Source organism: Polypterus senegalus, chromosome 5 (genome assembly GCF_016835505.1).
Source record: "Polypterus senegalus isolate Bchr_013 chromosome 5, ASM1683550v1, whole genome shotgun sequence".
NCBI classification, from domain to species: Eukaryota; Metazoa; Chordata; class Cladistia; order Polypteriformes; family Polypteridae; genus Polypterus; species Polypterus senegalus.
In genome coordinates, this window is record NC_053158.1 from 197,025,126 (window position 1) to 197,043,602 (window position 18,477).

General features: G+C 40.3%; 1 long non-coding RNA gene across 1 annotated transcript; it reads left to right on the forward strand.

The window, feature by feature from the left end:
- Positions 1–8,051: 8,051 nt before the first annotated feature.
- On the forward strand, positions 8,052–12,058 carry LOC120530048. Its single transcript, XR_005633893.1, has 6 exons — positions 8,052–8,291; positions 10,000–10,187; positions 10,269–10,389; positions 10,495–10,564; positions 10,669–10,838; positions 11,697–12,058. It is a non-coding gene; the product is annotated as an uncharacterized LOC120530048 (long non-coding RNA).
- The last annotated feature ends 6,419 nt before the right edge of the window (positions 12,059–18,477 follow it).

Genomic DNA, 18,477 nt, shown 5'->3' on the forward strand with positions numbered 1-18,477 from the left:
AGAGCCGCTAATGATTCTGATCAACTTTGTCCACAATAAAAATAGATTATTATTACTAATTGGTCAGTCGAGTAACATCTATATATATAATTCACTAAGGCAAGACAACCATGAAAATCACGCCGGAAGGGGCGTGGATTCACTAAGTCGCCGACAAGTGAGACACCTATGGCGCACGCAGGAAGGAACCACGCCCACCAACTCCAAGACCATTGGATATGACGACAACTCGCAGGGCCACGCCCACCAAGTCGGACGCGAGGACACAGAAAAAGTGGCGTCATTTATATTCGTCTGTCGTGGAGGCCACATGCGGTGCAGGTCAGGTTAATGTCATGTTCATGTCATGCACCTCCGAGCTACGTTGACTGTTCATAGAGGCATGTTTCTCGCGGAGGTGAATCGCCATATGCAGCGTGTGAAACGGTTTGCGAGGGGTATCTCATGGGATCTTTAAAACAATCATTTACAACTGAGGTTAAAACACAATGAAGTAAGCAGTTTACGAGTTTTCGGTTACAACGCATGACCGCTTGCACCATAGCAAACTGTTTTACACACTACATACAGCAATTCGCATCCGCGACAAACATGCGTCTTCTTAGATGCTCCTGCAGGAACACGGAAGACGTTTTCCTGCCCACCAACACTCCTTTTTCACTGGCCCGCGTCTACCCTCGCTCTCTACGCATTCACACTGCCTACCCATGTGCCCTGACGCAAAAACTCACCGACCACCCAGTTAGCCCCTTTCGTCTGTGCAAGGAGTCCACATGCACGTCTTAGCCACGTTGACTTTTTATTATTCTTTTCGGTTTCGACACCAACCGCGTCCACCATGAAAAACCATGCGAAAGGAACAACAATGCCCCGCCCACAAACTCTACCCCCTCCTCCCACGTGCTCAGGAACGCACCTCAGACCACTGCCCGCCAAATCAAACAGCTCATCAAACACATACTCACTCGCTTTGGTCTGTGCTGTGGTCCAAACCCAGCTGTGAGCCACGTTGACTATTCTTTTGCCCTCCATGGCTACCGCTTCAAATGTATTTCATGGAAACAACACTTCTTTCAATGTTATAGAAATTCCTGCTTCAGGTAACTGTTTGTTTCTGTCAGTCGGGTTTTTTTGGAGAAATGTCATTGACGAAACTGTTGCTCATAGCAAACTGTTTTACACGCTACATACAGCAATTCGCATCCGCGACAAACATGCGTCTTCTTAGATGCTCCTGCACTTTGTACACACACCCCCGTGGTCGGGTGTCTTGGTGGATTATATGTAGAAAGGCAGCCAAAACCGCACAGAGCAATGAAAAGTCTTCGTGAGTCACAGGTAGGGTTACCACTTTTAATACAAACAAATAAGGGACGCATACTGCAGCGGGGGCCACGACCACGGAACGCGCAATTTCATTCTCAAATACGGGACGATTCCGTATTTTAAACGACGGGTGGCAACCCTAGCCTCACAGGTGCATCTGCACTGTACAAAGACGACAATGTCTCGAGTGACGAGTTGGAGGTGGGCACTTCAGCAGGCGGTGTATACTGAACGAGAAATCAGCAGGCTAGCATGACGGAGGGAGCGGAGTGGATGTCGTCCTCCGCGCCTGTGCACCGCACAGACGATTGTGTGTTGGTTCGTTCCGTGCATTGGTTAAAACCCAATGAAGAAAGCAGTCTTTAAAAACCAATAAGCCCGGTGCCTCTGTTTCATTACCGTCTCACCTGATTCACCAATGCAGGCCCCGCAACAGGCGATCCGGCGGCGTCATTCCCATGACCCGGGGGGGTGGAGTATAGTTACAAAGCTGAAACTTAAAGGAATTGACGGAAGGGCACCACCAGATGTGGAGCCTTTCGCTTCATTTGACTCAACACAGGAAACCTCACCCGGCCCGGACAAGGAGAGGATTGACAGCTCTTTCTCGATTCTGTGGGTGGTGGTGCATGGCAGTTCTTACTTAGTGGAGCGATTTGGATGCTTATTACCGAAAACGAACGAGACTCCCGCCTGCTAAATAGTTACACGACCCAACAGCGGTCGGCGTCCAAATTCTTAGAGGGACAAGTGGCTTTCAGCCACGTGAGATTGAGCATTAACAGGTCTGTGATGCACTTGTATGTCCGGTACTGCACGCGCGCTACACTGAATGGATCAACGTGTATCTACCCGGCGTGGGTAAGCCGTTGAACCCCATTTGTGATGCAGACCGTGGCTTGCAATTGTTCCCCACGAACGAGAAATTCCCAGTACGTGCGGGTCATACGCTCGCACTGATTACGTTCCTGCCCTTTGTAACCCATCCCTCCCCGGTCGGGTGACTTGGTGGATTATATATAAAAAAGCACCTAGAACCGCAAAGAACAATGAAAAGTCAATGTGGAAACCGACTGAGGCGGTGTTTGGAAAATTAACAGTCAACGTGACTCACAAGTGCACGTGGACTGTACACAGACTAAAGCGACTCAGGTAGGGAGTTGGGGGCGGGCACATAAGCGGGCAGTGCGTACTGAACGAGCGCCGTTCAACCCCGTCCTTCGCTTTGGAAGGAGAAGGCGCACCTCCGGTTTTCAGTCACGGACAATTGTATGTTGCTTCGTAGCGTGCATTGTTGCAATGTTACTTTTCTTGGTGGTTTATTAAATTACGGATTTTTCAAATGTTTATTTTTTCCTCTGTGCTTAAAAATCATTTAAAAAGCGGCCTGATTATGCGGCGTATGCTACGCCGCGGGTTGGCTAGTGTTCAATATTTTTGTGACAAGCTGCTGACCAGTAACATTGGTTTCTATAGGTCTAGTTTACCATCTCTGTGGAGTTTTCACTTGATTCCTTATTGCATATGTCAGCGTTTCTCAACATTTAAGTATTTGCGACCCGAGTTTTCATAACAGTTTTAATCGCGCCCTCCTAACATTTTTTTGAAATGTAGATGCATATTTTATTATACCTACTTAACTTTTATCGACATTTATCTTATTTTTCTAGTATCAGAATGTAGTTTAAGTTAATTTGTTTTGGTTTCAACAGATGTTTGTTTCATATTTTTGATTTTCTTTTTTTCACATCTTCGCGCCCCACTTTTTGTTACTTCACGCCCCCCTAGGGGGGCCCGCCCCACAGGTTGAGAACCACTGGCATATGTGCATCAAAGTGTGCGTGAGAACTGGTGTGGAGTGCCCAAGAGTGCACTGCGTTGCTGTGGTGGTTCCTGCTTATTGATGGTGTTGACGTATTAGTCTCGCACCCGGTAAAGCGATAGATCTTTTGAGAAAAAATAATTTATTCATTCTACTGGTTATTTACACTTTCTGAGCGTTACAGAAAGATTATTTGAATGTTTAATTAAAAACAATTTAGTGAAATTCAGAATCTCATTTATCTTGTACCGTACAGTAGTTTGCCGTAAATCCAGAAAACAATATAGTTAAATCCTCGTCGTTAAATTATTAACTTATTAAACGGTGGGCGTAAGTTGACGTAACGGTTTTAGTGACCGGTTTACTGTAAATTAATCGGTGATGAGATCTCTTTATTTACATTATTGTAGTTCAAACAATGCCTTAAATCTTTAGATTCGACGTCTCAATTAAAATACATCGTGAGAATGTTTAAACTGCAGTAGCGCCTGTCTCTTGCAAAAAAGAAAGGATTCGAATGGCTCCTTTTGCATTATTCTATTTATTAATTATGTTTAATAAATTGTACTTGCAGGTAAACCTTATCAAGGTTACAAAATGTTTTTCTTTTTTCTTTCTTTCTTTCTTTCTTTCTTTGATAAGGGATTATCCTTTACACATTTATTTCTTTAATTTTATGTTTGAAAAGATTTAAGATTAAGAAATATGTTAAAATATAGCAAGAATTTCATTAAGCAATGCAAAATTGTATGTAAAATAAATTTCTGTACAATCGTTTGTGTCGATAGCAGTCAACAATGTGAGGTCTGGATGTCTGTTAGTACTCGAAACAAAGTGAAAAACTGAAATAACAAGGGTGCAGAAGTAAGCTCTGTATCCACATACAGTATATATATATATATATATATATATATATATATATATATATATATATATATATATATACACACACACACACACACACAGTGGCGTGCAAAAGTATTCAATCCCCTTGAAAATCATCCTAATTTTATCCATGTCAAAAGATTCGTAAATATCAGTATTTTTAATGTGAACTCTCATGCTATAAAAATACATTTCATAATAATAATAATAATAATAATACATTTTATTTATATAGCTCCTTTCCCATGCTCAAGGTGCTTTACAGAGTCTTAGAAAAAAAATCAGGGTATATGTAACATTGGATACAAATGTTTTCCTGAATAGAACAATGAAACAGATAACAAAACATTAAATAGAATAAAGGACAATAAACCAGAGTAAAATACTAATTTCAATACTAAAAGAAAAACCTAACAAATAAACTAATTTGTGATATAACAGACGCACAAATTATGCTGCTGGTCCGTGCAAGGACTCTTGCATTCATGTCAGACTGGAACAAGCTCTCTTGCAATATTGTGCCGTATATTTGTGTCCATCCATTGTCTGTTCAACTCTGAGAAGAATCCCAGTTCCAGCACATGAAAAGCATCCCAAGAGCATGATGCTGCCACCGCAATATTTCACCGTAGGTCTGGTGTTTCCTGAGGCCTGGGAAGTGTTAGTTTTACTCCACACATACCTCTGTAAAGTCTGGTAAAAAGTTTATTTTTGGACTCATCTGAACATAAAACCTTCTCCCATATCTTTGCTGGGTCTTTCTCTTTCTTTGTGGCAAATGCCACACATGCTTTCATTTGGTCCTTCTTAAGGAGTGGCTTCTTTCTTGATACCCCATGGTAGAGGGCTGTTTTATAGAGAGCTCTTGAAATTGTGGACCCATGTACCTTCACTCCAGTTTCAGCCACAGAACCTTGTAGAGATCTGAGAGTGATTGTTGGAGTTTTAGTGGCATCTCTCACCAGTCTACATCTTGCTCTGTTGCTTAGTTTTAAGGGATAGCCTGTTCTAGTAAGAGTCTGGGTGTTATGATGAACCTTCCACTTTCTGATGATGGATCCAACAGTGCTTAACGGGACATTCAAACTCGGAATATTTTGTAGCCATTTCCTGCCTTGTGCATTTCAATGACTTTGTTTCTTACAAGAGCAGAAAGTTCCTTTGTCTTAATTTTTGCAGAGAATGTCACACAAAGACTATGGGCCTAACATAGGCTTTTAATACCCAGAGAGATAGAAAGGACTGACAAGTAGTATCTAATTATGTTTAATTATGACTCTAAAATGATTGCCACATTTGTGTTGTTTGTAGTTAATTTGTCATTTCAGTAAACTTGGAGCATCTGAACTACTGTGGTGTAAATACTTATGCAAATGCTTACTTTGGGGATTTTCTTCTTCAGTTAAATATCTACAGAAAATGGTTTATTTCATCCATCCATTTTCCAACCCGCTGAATCGAACAAAGGGTCACGGGGGTCTGCTGGAGCCAATCCCAGCCAACACAGGGCACAAGGCAGGAACCAATCCTGGGCAGGATGCCAGCCCACCGCAGGACACACACAAATACACCAAGCACACACTAGGGCCAATTTAGAATCGCCAATCCACCTAACCTGCATGTCTTTGGGAGGAAACAGGAGCACCCAGAGGAAATCCACGCAGACACAGGCAGAGCATGCAAACTCCACGCAGGGAGGAAACCAGGAAGCGAACCCAGGTCTCCTAACTGCGAGGCAGCAGCGCTATCACTGCGCCACCTTGCCGCCCAAAAATGGTTTATTTTCACTTTGGAAATGTGTTGTTACAGCATAAGAGTATACATTCAGATTACTGAATGGATAAATATATGTACTTCTGCACACCACTGTATGTATATATATATATATGTATATATATATATAAATATATACGAGGGACATTGAAAAAGTTTCTGCACCTTTATATTTTCACTGGAATCGGTGAAGGCGAGAGGAGTAGTAACTGGACACTAAAAAGTTGGTATGAAGATGGGAAAATTACATCACAAATGAAGATGACTGTAGAAAAGCGATTTAGTTTGTTTTTGAAATTCTTAATAAAAAGAGTTAAAGATAGTGCGGAAATATTTGAACATTCCTTGTGTTTGCATATATATATATATTGTGGCAAGCGGCTGGGGGTGAAACCCAGCCCGGATGCCCGGAAGGACCAGAGGAGGGCTTATACCTCCTCCAGACCACGAGATGGCGACCATTCTGGTGGCTTTGGGGACCACGGAACAGAGCGTAGAAGCTCAACCCTATTGGGGCCCGTGGTCACTGCCAGGGGGTGCCCGGATGCCTGAGGAGTCTAGGCCTTCAGCACTTCTGCCACACCTGGAAGTGCTGGGGGGAAGAAGACCAGGGACACTTCCGCAACACCTGGGAGGGCCGGCAGAAGGTTATCGTGAGGCACCTGGAGCACATCCGGGTGATTATAAAAGGGGCCGCTTCCCTCCGTTCGAAGGCTGGAGACGGGTGGAAGAGGACGGAGCTCGGAGGACAGGAGTGGAGACAGCCAGGAAGGAAAGGCAGTGGAGAAAGAGGCCTGGACTTTGGGGTGATTGGTGCTGTGGCACTGGGATGTGTGCTGTCACTTGTAAATAGTTGTAAATAAACGTCCCAGATGGGACGCCTTTGTGGGAAGCAGCCTGGACACAGACAGGTAGACATTGTTTTAAGCACCACACATGTTTATTTATAACTATTTACAAGTGTTTCATTATAATATCCACACAAGTGTAATATTTTTTTAATTTGTTTATTCTAGATGTGGTTCTTGTTCTTGTTCTTGTTAACCTTGAATCTAAATAAAACCAGACATTATGGCAGGTGGTAATTTCACTTTCACACAGTAGGAGATTCTTTTAACTTTGTTTGAAGATTACACATTTACCTTCTGCATCAGAAGACTTCTCTACTGCGATTTTTACTGTTGTGAGCAAATGCATAAAGCTAAACTATGTACAGGCTATAGTACTGTGGTTGAAATATTGGCAGGCTGCTATGGTACGGAATAAGACAAGAAGATAAAATCGAAACCAAAACACATTTATGTTAGTCAAAATTGGGAATTCAAACACTTTTGTGATCAAAGTTGTTTAACATTTCAATATCAAATACAGATATAGATCAAACAACACCACTTTTGAGAACCCTTCAAAATCAACACCTACATCCCTACACTGTAAAGCAGGGGTCCTCAATCACGGTTCTGGAGGGCCGCAGTGGCTGCAGGTTTTTGCTCCAACCCAACTGCTTAATAAGAAGCAGTTATTGCTCAAGTAACACTTCTGCTTCACTTTAGTTGTCTCGCTCGTTAAGATTTTAAACCCTTATTGCTTATTTTAGTCTTAAACAGCTGTATTCTTGGTTTTTAATTGTTCCTAATTAGCAATAGCATGCAAATGACAAAAGGGACCAGCATTTCTCCAATTAGCTTGTTACCATTTACACCTGTGTGTATTTATCATGCACTATTTGGTTTAATTTAAATATCTGGAAGGAAAGTGAAGAGAAAAAAGTGAAGGACTGAGAATTAGTCATCCATTTTAGCCTTCAAATCATTTGGATGATATCCTTAGAAAGGGGAAGAAAATCTAAGATATGAGAATTACCTGACATAGCAGAGATAAAGCACTAACAAGCCATGAAATTAAATTATTGGCAAGAATTGCTTTCTAATTAAGCAACCAGGTTAGAACAAAAACCTGCAACCACTGCGGCCCTCCAGGACTGTGATTGAGGACCCCTGCTGTAAAGGATTGCTGTAAATTTACAGCGAGTTTCCTACAGTATTTTCCTGTATTTTGTTTACGCAGTTACATGCTGTAATATTTTAAAGAATGGCTGTACATCTACAGCAAGGAGCTGTTTTCAAAACTTAATACAGTAATATATCAAAAATACAGTAACATACTGTAAATTAGTTAAGATACAGTAACATACTGTATAAGCAAGGCATTCTGGGATTGGTTTGAACAGGAAGTAATAAGAGTGGTGCAAGCTGAGCAGAGGTTTTGGTTCAGAAAACCACATTAGAACTTTTAGAACTTCTCTTACGTCCTGTTAATTATGTTGTAGCTTCTAATTATTTATCTTTTTATCACTCTGCCTATTCAGTTCATTTATTTTTAATATTATTCGTTTCGCACTTTCCATTGTTCAGTGAGACCGGGAACAGCGTGTGAAGCAGGAGAATTAAAAGTTCCAGAAACAATTCATTACCGTTTTGACTTGGTGAGCCTCTGTCTCTTTTATTTTTTGTGCATTTTTTTTTAAGTTTTTTTTTGTCTATGTGAGTGAGTTCATTAGTTATTCATTTGACAGTTGTTTCACATCCTCAGCATTTGTGTTTGTATGTGTGTATAATTGCATAACTTTATTAGTTAGTTTGTACTTAAAGTATCAAATAGCCTGTATAGCCCACACAACTATTTTGCCTTGCTTGAAGTGGAAAGCCATTTCGTCCAGTTAATGTTTAAACAATATCTTTATTTTTAAATTATCACAAAGTACTCTGCATATACGTTTTTGCTCAGTGTGTCATTAGACCACATACATTCATTCTAAAGTAAAATGTCAGTTAGACATCCTGGCATTATAAAATAACAGATGTTACCGTGTGCTGTCATTTTACATATAAGGACAAAGTGGTTTTGCACAAAGTACACAAGTTCCAAACTCTTTTAACTCAGTAAACTTTAAAGTTAGTCAAAGCAGTTGTGGCAGCTTAGCTATTTGTTACCAGTTATTGTCAGCTAAGGAACCTGCTTACAGCAATGAGTTGTTGCATATTTTTCTGACTTAAATTGATTAATCAACTGACCTAAAATGCTGCAGCGTCAATTTTGTGATCATGATTTTGAAACAATATTGCCGTTTTGTCAGCACATTAAAATTTATAGTTATGTTCCTGTTATTTTATAGATCATGTATCCATCTGTGGGTGGTGCAGTGGTAGCGCGGCTGCCTCACAGTTAGGAGACCCGGGTTCTTTCTGCGTGGAGTTTGCATGTTCTCCCCGTTTCTGCGTGTGTTTCCTCCGGGTGCTCCGGTTCCCTCCCACAGTCCAAAGACATGCAGGTTAGGTGGGTTGGCGCCCTGGATTGGTTCCTGTCTTGTTGGCTGGGATTGGCTCCTGCAGACCCCCATGACCCTGTGTTCGGATTCAACGGGTTGGAAAATGGATGGATGGATGTATCCATCTACCTTAGAAAAAATGAATCATGCAAGGAAAACTTTTCTCAGTACATTCCTATTAGAAGCACTGTTTTATTATTCAGGAAACAATATAAGGAAACAAAAGCTGAAATCAGAACAAAATATATTCTCTGATTTTTCCAATGGCAGATAACATTTATGAGAACAGTGTGTTAATACTGATTCAGAATCGTTAGGTTTAATCTTATATCAAGTTGCCTTTGAAGGTGCCAATTGACTTGGATCAAAAAAGAAAAAACCTGAGATTCTTGCTGTTTGTGTCATGCGTGCAATCCCGTTACTTTTCTGTAGGTCAAGCATTGAGCACATGCCGTTAGTTTAGTTGTGCAGGATTTTAAATACTTGGGTCAAGTGCCAGAGCAGGAGACAGTCTCAGCTCACACTACATTTCTGGATCTGTTGCAAATTTTAGTAGGAGTAGCAACTTTTGCAGATATTGTGACTGTCAAACATTCCAGTCAGGAAACACTTTACAGAAAGAACATGCATGTTGTTCTGGACAGAAATGACGAAGGTGTTGTATCTGGGAAAATTCAGTCGATTCTCATTCACAGCAATTCCAATGTACAGTGCATGTTGTCACAAAGAAATAACTTTCTTGTAGACCAGGGAGTTCACTGATTGACATCACAAAATTTGGGTCACTTATGCATTAATCAAAATAATCTGCCTACCTTGTGTAGTCTGACTGTAATGGTTCTTCGTCATTCTTTTCCATTACTAGAATGATGTCTGAGTTACAAAAAGAGATTAAGCAAACCTTACTGTGAGTAATACCAAGCCTTCCTGACGAGCCATTCAATCAGTCAGTTGAGAAATGTGTAGGCTGAGGAGTAGAAGATTTAATGTACGTGAAAGAAGAGGACTTCTTAAGAGTTCATACAACCTGTCCAGTGCCAAACTGTTCACATGGTAAGTCAGACAATAAGCTAATTATGTTGTGCACATTGTTTGTTGTGACACTCTTGAACTGATATTTCATTACATTTTCAGAACAAAGAAGCAGCATTTTAGTTCAGTAATTAGTTTGACCGAGGTCTCCTCAAAATTCACCACAAATGAGCTCCTCAGGCTCCTCAGTAAGGAAATGGATGGACTCACGCTTCAAGCAGATGTGAGTTAAATATTTTTTGAAAATCATATGTATGATTGCATGCGTGACTTATATGTCGTAATGTCTGCTTGAATGTTGTGTCAATTTTTTAATCTTTTACTTCAGGTATTTGCCACTTCAGCAGATGTCCAAGGAACCCTCAACTTGCCTGACAGTCCTTGAATTATAATTCTTGGTATGTAGACATAATAGTGCAGATTATCTAATTGTACCTGATAAAAGTTTCTCATGTTTCAGAGTACACTTTAATGAATGTAATTTTGTAATTTTTATTTTCAGGTCAAACTCTAAGCAACCAGCAGTGGATGGTGAGCATTGAAGGTCACGTTGTATGTGAGGGAACACAACTCAGCTTTGTCTGTGGCCGTACTGCTGTGTTTGCTTCATGTGTGGACACTTTTTCTTTGGTGTTGTTTCTTGTGACTGAAGACAGAGAAAGCAAAATTAAAGTTAGAAATATTCTTTATTCTTTATTCATACACACCAGGCAAGGGTTAAATGACAGAGAAACACAGCCCTAGGACACTGCCCTTCATCTGAACCGAGGGGCCCGTGTCCCCCATTCGTATGGGGCTTTAAGACTTTAGTTAGATAAGCATTATCAAATAATCTAAGGGTGGAGTACATCTGTTGGGGCCTGATGAGTCCACACCCATTAGTCGCCCAAGAAGTAGCACTTGTTTTCGTACACTGTAAGCATGCGGGGTCTGCATGACTCCTACCACACACCCCATAGAACATGCTTTCTGTCACATACATCAGATTTGTCAAGCACAAGTTATTGACCTGTATTTTTTATTTTTCCACACATGTTATAATTTCAACCTCCAATATAGGAAGAGACTTGAAGCACCCTTGATTTTGTTCAAAGGTAAAACATTGGCTTATTTTCCATACATACATTTTCATTAAAACTGACTTACACTTCCATCAGACTTTATTACACACTGCCTGTAAAACGTTTGCACACTCCTCTTAGACACACAGTAAGCTTATTCTCCTTCTCATACCCTATTACATTTTTGTGACACACTATTAACCACCCTGACACACACCATGATATTTTTTCTATAAATTAAATCAGTTAAAAGTAAATATTGGCAAATTCAGTTATGTACTTGAATCATTTTAAGACAATGCAAATTGTTGAGAGTGCAGGAACTAAGGAACTGTTTTGAAGATGTGTTATGGGTTCACCTTCCCACATGAACCTGAAGAGGAACCATTGTAGTCATGACAAAGTGAATGATTTTTTTTATTTTATAAACAATTAAGTACATGTGTTTTTCCTTCTTTTTGTCATTTAGATGATATATTGACATCAACCCTGAACAAATGTTCAAGGCCAATCAAGGAAAAGCAACATCCAAGAAGACTAGCCAAGTAGTCCATAACAAGAAGAACGCAGTAAACCCTCATTTTTCCTATCCACTTTGTAAGATAATGGACTTTGAACAGAATTCATTCAAGACCACTTTGTTCACTTTTAATTTTGACAGTTTAGGCATTTTTTGTCTAACATGGTGTTCTTATTCTATTTTAATGTGAAAGTCAACATTGGTGTTATACTTTTAAATTTATTATTTAAAGCTGCACTATGTTTATTGCCAGTGTTTCCCACCTCTGTTGCAACCATTTGTGTTTATCTGAAATAATGAAAGACTGCTAACAATTAAAAACTGGTAATGTAAAAGCTAATCAAGACCATAAAATAAATGTTTATTGGAATGTTTCAGATGAAAGAAGCATTATTTGTTTAAATTAATCTGTCAGTAAATATTGCAATTTAATGTCCTTATCAATGCTGTAGTGACACTATACAATGGTATTCACAGCATGACCAATGTAAAAATACAATACGTAACTATAGAAAATACAGTTCTAACATTTTCTCATGTAATTTTACAGTAAAAATTTCCTTGTAATTTTACAGTAAAATACTGGCAGCAGAGTTAAAATTACAACGAAACATTTTACAGTGTACATCTTTGTACAGTTGAAGAGTGGTGTGGGTTTTCTATATATATATATATATATATATATATATATATATATATATATATATATATATATATATATATATATATATATATATATATATATATATATATATATATATATATAAATGGGGACAAAGTTGCTTTTTTGCGTTCTGGGTGCTTGTATGTATTATTTGCATGCACGCTCTGAAATTGTTTTTCAGCGTTACCGTCGGCCGTTTACAAATCTTTTGAGTGGGACACTGTTGCGATATTCATGATACACGCGCTTAGATCTTCGTTCTTTCCGTGCAGTAATACTGCTTAATAGTACGTGTATGCTGTAGTAAACGGTTAACTTGCAGGCTTTTCCGTCTTAGGGGTTTTTTTTTTGTTTTTGTTTTTTTTTAAATGCCCATTGTTGGCGTGTGTGGTTTTTAAAACCCATCAAGCCATGCTCCATGTATGTGTGAGGAGTTTGTCAATTTGAAGATTTAATTTCGTGAATCAGTATTGGATTAACGTCTATTCTGTTGCCGAATACAACACCTCTGTTGTAGTAGTGTGTTGACTGGTATTGATTGCAATAACTTTCTACAAGCCACTTGAAAGCTTGATGCCAATTTGTCTAAATGGCTACAGTAAATACTCTTGCTTCCAGTTGCTTCCTGATCCTTTAAGAGCAATATCGTGAAAGGGGAGGGCTGTACAGGGTGGTCCAGATCTAATTATGAAACTTTTAATGAAATGCACCTCGGAAACATTGCCCGTTATCGAGAAGAAGCGAACACATCGCACCTGCTGTTCGACTGACAACCGTCTCCCCTCCATTTTGGAATACAGGGCAGGTGCTGCCATCTATCGGCAACAAAGAATTTGTTGTGAATTCTCTATGTAATAAACTTAAAGTTATAGCGTAATGAAAATTGCACAATTAGATCTGGACCACTCTATACTATCAACCCATACAATTGTCACAAAAAATGGCACTTCCTGACTTGCCTTTGTATTTGCTGTGGGTGAAAACTGATGTTCATGAAATATGAACTTTGCTGTGAACTAATTTTTAAAGATTAAATTTCTGTTTTATACCTGTAGCATTCTTAAATGTGACGGACTTGGATTAAAGAATGGGCGTTTAGTGATGGGCATTAAAGCTGAACTCCACAGGAACCAGTTCCTTTTTACTATTCCTTCTTGATTGCTTGGACCCAAGATAATTTAAATTTTGGCATCAAAACTTAGTGTTCCTATTTCAACTCTGTGACAAATAGAAGATGGATTGTATAATGCAGTGTTTCTCAACCTTTTTTTCCACGTGTGCCCCATTTTTTTTCATATTTAGGTGGTGCTCCCCCACCCTTAAAGTGTGTGTGGTGTGTGTGTTTTTTTTTTTTTTTACATGCAAATTTTAAGATTTTTTCACTCCAGCAACTCTGTATAATCTGTTTTAAATATTAGTAATCCAGATCTTAATCCAAAGGAACCATCTTTGTGTAAAATACTGTGCATGTTCTACATGCTAGCAAATTTAATTCGATATTTTGCTGGCTTGTGGGGGTTTTTTTGTTTGGTGTTGGGTTTTTTTTTTTTTAAATAGATAAACTGGCACTCTTCAGCCTCCTGGGCAATAACCCAGAGTGAGACTCAGGGTGACATGTAAAGAGCTTCCTTGCATTACGCCCAATTGTGTGGCCAAATCCATCTACTGAATGAGACATTTATACAAAAGCAAGGGAGTTAACTTGTGTGTGGCCAAATGCTCACATTTTAAATTGAGCAATACTGATAACCATGCAAACTGGTAATTGAACCTTTTTATAAATTTAAAATGATGCAAATAGCACTGTATGACTGAAATGCAATGTGCCTAGTGAATCATTGGGCAGGCCCACTGAAGGTTCACTTTGGTTCAAGAAATTGGGTGGCAAAACTAGAGCAATAAAGTAGGTTGATTAGATATTGGGACCCAAAGTTAAGTGAATGTGGGATGCAGATGTGGCAAGTTTTGTGCTGTCATATAACACATTGAGAATGTTGATTATGCTATTCAGACACTTGTATATGGGATTTTGTTTGTTGTTTTTTTTTAATAGTGTGCAATGAAACATCAGGTTGTATTGGTAACTGTCACCCAGATGTGTGCTACATTTACATTAAGCTGTAATCTGTTTTCATTTTGGCGTTTGTGTGTGTGTGTGTGTGGTGGGGTTTTTTTTTTCTTTTCTCTCTCTCCTCCACATTCTTTCATGGTATGTAAAACCAAAAGCCATCAGACCGAAAAGCTTCTTTCACCTGTCCAAAGCCACAATATCATTCATCATTTCTCTATTGTATTCATATACTTCCGCATGAGAATTCATTGGTTGTCATCTCTCATACATGCGCACACACAGAACCTGCCCCTCTGCCTAAAGCCAAAATCGGACCTGTTTGATCTTGTCGGAACAAGTTGCAGACTAGTTGGACTGAATCCTTGGGCATGTCGCATTATGTGACCATCTTCATGGGAGTGCGCAACCAACTGCTTCTGACTTGGTAAGATTATGTGAATGAAGGCTATGATACATTGGATGTGCCAAAGCCTTAAACTAATACTCGTAAAGGGAGCATCTTGGTTTCCAAAGATCAAAGTCAAAGTGAATTTTGTCATCTCAACCATATACAAGTTTACAGATAGCGAAATTGCGTAGCTCAGGGTCCACAGTGTAACAGGACGTGCAAATAATAAATAGAATTTAAAATTAAAACAAAGACAAGACAAAGTAGCAGCAATATTGATGTGTAAGATATGTAATATAATAGATATAGATAATACAGAAATTATCAGTGTATGATGATAGTTGTTTAAGATGTGTAAACAATGACAGGTCAGAATGTTTCCTAGCAGATGGATGTCAAGAATGTCAAAATACTTAAAGGTCAGTATGAGATTTTCAGTTCTTTGAAGTTCGTCTTTACAGAAAAGTTGCTCGCATGTATAAAAGTTCTGTTTTTAGAGGTAGTTGAGGCCTTGTGGAAGATCCCAGGGGGCAGCATGGTGTTAAGGAGTCTGATAGCTTGGGGGTAAAAACTCTCCTGCAGCCTGGCAGATCTGGCTCCTATGCTGCAGTATCTTCTCTTGGATGTCTCTAAATCAGAAATAATGCAAAAAGCAGAAATGTACAATTAAATCAAACACTATAAATAAGTAAACCTTGAATATACTCAATGATCTGTGTGAGACACTGTCTGATTTCTACTTAAAATTGCACAATTGTCCTGTTGGGGGAAAAACCATGCAATCTTTGTTTGTAGTCTAGTCTTATTTTATTCCCTGATTAAAATGGTTGGGGTTTGGTTTGAAATATAAACCACAGCCTGATGTCTTCTCAGAAGCTGATGTTTATCATATGTCATCTAGACAGACTTCCCCTCTTGTTATAGTTTTCATGGATTATTTCTTAGAGTAAGCACTGTTTCCATCTTACCTAGCAGCCATTCCAAATGCACTGCAGAAGAGGTCATCCACCTGAAGCTAAGCATAGTCAGGCCTGGCCAGTACTTGGATGGGGAACCATCTAGGGAAAGCTTCAGTTGCTGCTAAAAGCGGTGTTGGTGAGGTCAACAGTGGGCACTTACTCTAGGGTTTGAATGTGGATCCCAATGCCCCAGTGTAGTGATGGGGATACTGTGCTGTAAAAATGGTGCCATCCTTTGGATGAGATGTAAAACCGAGGTCCTGACTCTCTGTGGATATAAAAGATCCCTGAGCATCCTTCTTAAAGAGCGGGGTGTATCCTGATGTCGAAGCTACTGTAAATTGATCACCATGGCCTGGTCATTCTAATCCCCTAATTATCCCCTGTCTCTAACTGGCTATGTCTTTCCCCATCTAACTACCTAACAGCTAACGTGTGGTGAGTGTAGTTGTGCAAAAATGGCTGCCGCTGCATCACCTATGTGATTGCTACACATTGCTGGTGCCTGAAGTGACTCCCCAATCACTGAACTTATTTAAGTAGTGAGAAAAAGCACTATATATACATTTGTTGTTGAGTATATTTTTCTCTGGTAATTTTCTAATTTAATTTGTTACTACAGTTTCTATAATATTGCATGGCACAGAAGTAAGAATTATTGATCTGTAGTTACCAAGATCCATTTTATCTCCCTTCTTGAGAACTAGATTCCAGTTTGCAACTTTCCAGTCCTCAAGTACTTATTTCTCAAGTAACTGCTCAAATAAGCCTAAGAAGGGTTTATAAATGACATCAACAAATTGTATTAGAAGAAATGAAAAAGTCCCATCAGGTCCAGGGTTTTGTAAGTTTTCAAAGTGTTGATGGCTTGAAACATATCTGTCCATTCTATTTTAAAATCTATGAACTTGGAGTAGCTTTTTGCAGATGATGTTGTCCTGTTTGCTTCATCAGGCCGTGATCTTCAGCTCTCTGGATCGGTTCGCAGCTGAGTGTGAAGCGGCTGGGATGAGAATCAGCACCTCCAAATCCGAGAGCATGGTCCTCAGCCGGAAAAGGGTGGAGTGCCCTCTCAGGGTTGGGGGAGAGATCCTGCCCCAAGTGGAGGAGTTCAAGTATCTCGGGGTCTTGTTCACGAGTGAGGGAAGAATGGAGCGTGAGATCGACAGGCGGATCGGTGCAGCATCCGCAGTGATGCGGGCTCTGCATCGGTCTGTCATGGTGAAGAAGGAGCTGAGCCGTAAGGCAAAGCTCTCAATTTACCAGTCGATCTACGCTCCTACCCTCACCTATGGTCATGAGCTATGGGTAGTGACCGAAAGAACGAGATCGCTAATACAAGCGGCTGAAATGAGTTTCCTCCGCAGGGTGTCTGGGCTTTCCCTTAAAGACAGGGTGAGAAGCTCAGTCATCCGGGAGGGGCTCAGAGTAGAGCCGCTGCTCCTCCGCATCGAGAGGAGTCAGATGAGGTGGCTCGGGCATCTGATCAGGATGCCTCCTGGACGCCTCCCTGGTGAGGTGTTCGGGCACGTCCAACCGGGAGGAGGCCCGGGAAGACCCAGGACACGCTGGAGGGACTATGTCTCCCGGCTGGCCTGGGAACGCCTTGGGATTCTCCCGGAAGAGCTGGAAGAAGTGGCCGGGAGAGGGAAGTCTGGGCCTCTCTGCTTGCTGCTGCCCCGACCCGACCTCGGATAAGCGGAAGAGGATGGATGGATGGATGAACTTGAAGTTTGTTTTTACTTTTGTATGTGGCATTCCATATGTTTCTTCCTTTACAAATACTTGTGAGAAATATTTGTTTAGTTCATTTGCCCTTTCCTTCTGCATTTGAATGATTTCTCCTTTTGTGTTTCATATTCTTTTCCAGTCTTTTTAATGGAATGTGTGTTACTTCTGTAAGAGAAAATAATGTCAATAGAACACATGTCTCATACCACATTAACAGGTATAATAAGAGAGTGCCAGTGGGTCAAAATTTAACAAGACACTTCAGAATTATTACCAAATTTTTTTTTTATTTTTCCCCAAATGAGGATCTAGTTGACCACATTGTCTTACCTATGAAGTGGCCTTCATGTCGCTGGTGACTCTTCCTATGAAGGGGGGGGGTGGGTTCCAAATCTTGAGTTCTGGTGGTTCCTGTTTCAGTATATGGGTGCAACACATGGATGGACTTCTTCAGTACTGTGTCTTTTGGAGAATTCTTGGGTACTGCTAGTTTGACTTTGTGTTGAATGAGCAGTTGCTCCTGAAGCCCCGAATGAGGCACATTACGTGCGTTGGGAGGGGAGTGTCAATTACGGCACTAGGGCCATGTGACGTGATTCCCTGAGGGTGATCCAGCTCGCATTGAGCTCAACGTTGAGAACCCAAGTGGCTGGACCAGGCCAACGGAACACCCAGATAACACCTGGCTGCATCAAATAGATGGTCATTTCTGGAGGGTGGGACATGGAAGACGCCCAGCATGCTGCCAGAATCGCACAAGAAAATGTAGACAGTTGAAGAAGGAATGTCAATACCTATGAAGGAAAAGTCCAGGATTTCACATATAAAGCAGACACACACCCAGAGAAATAATATTGAATCAATCAACAGACGCTTGCAGGAAATTTCCGGCAAGTTGGAGAATCTGTCTCAAATGT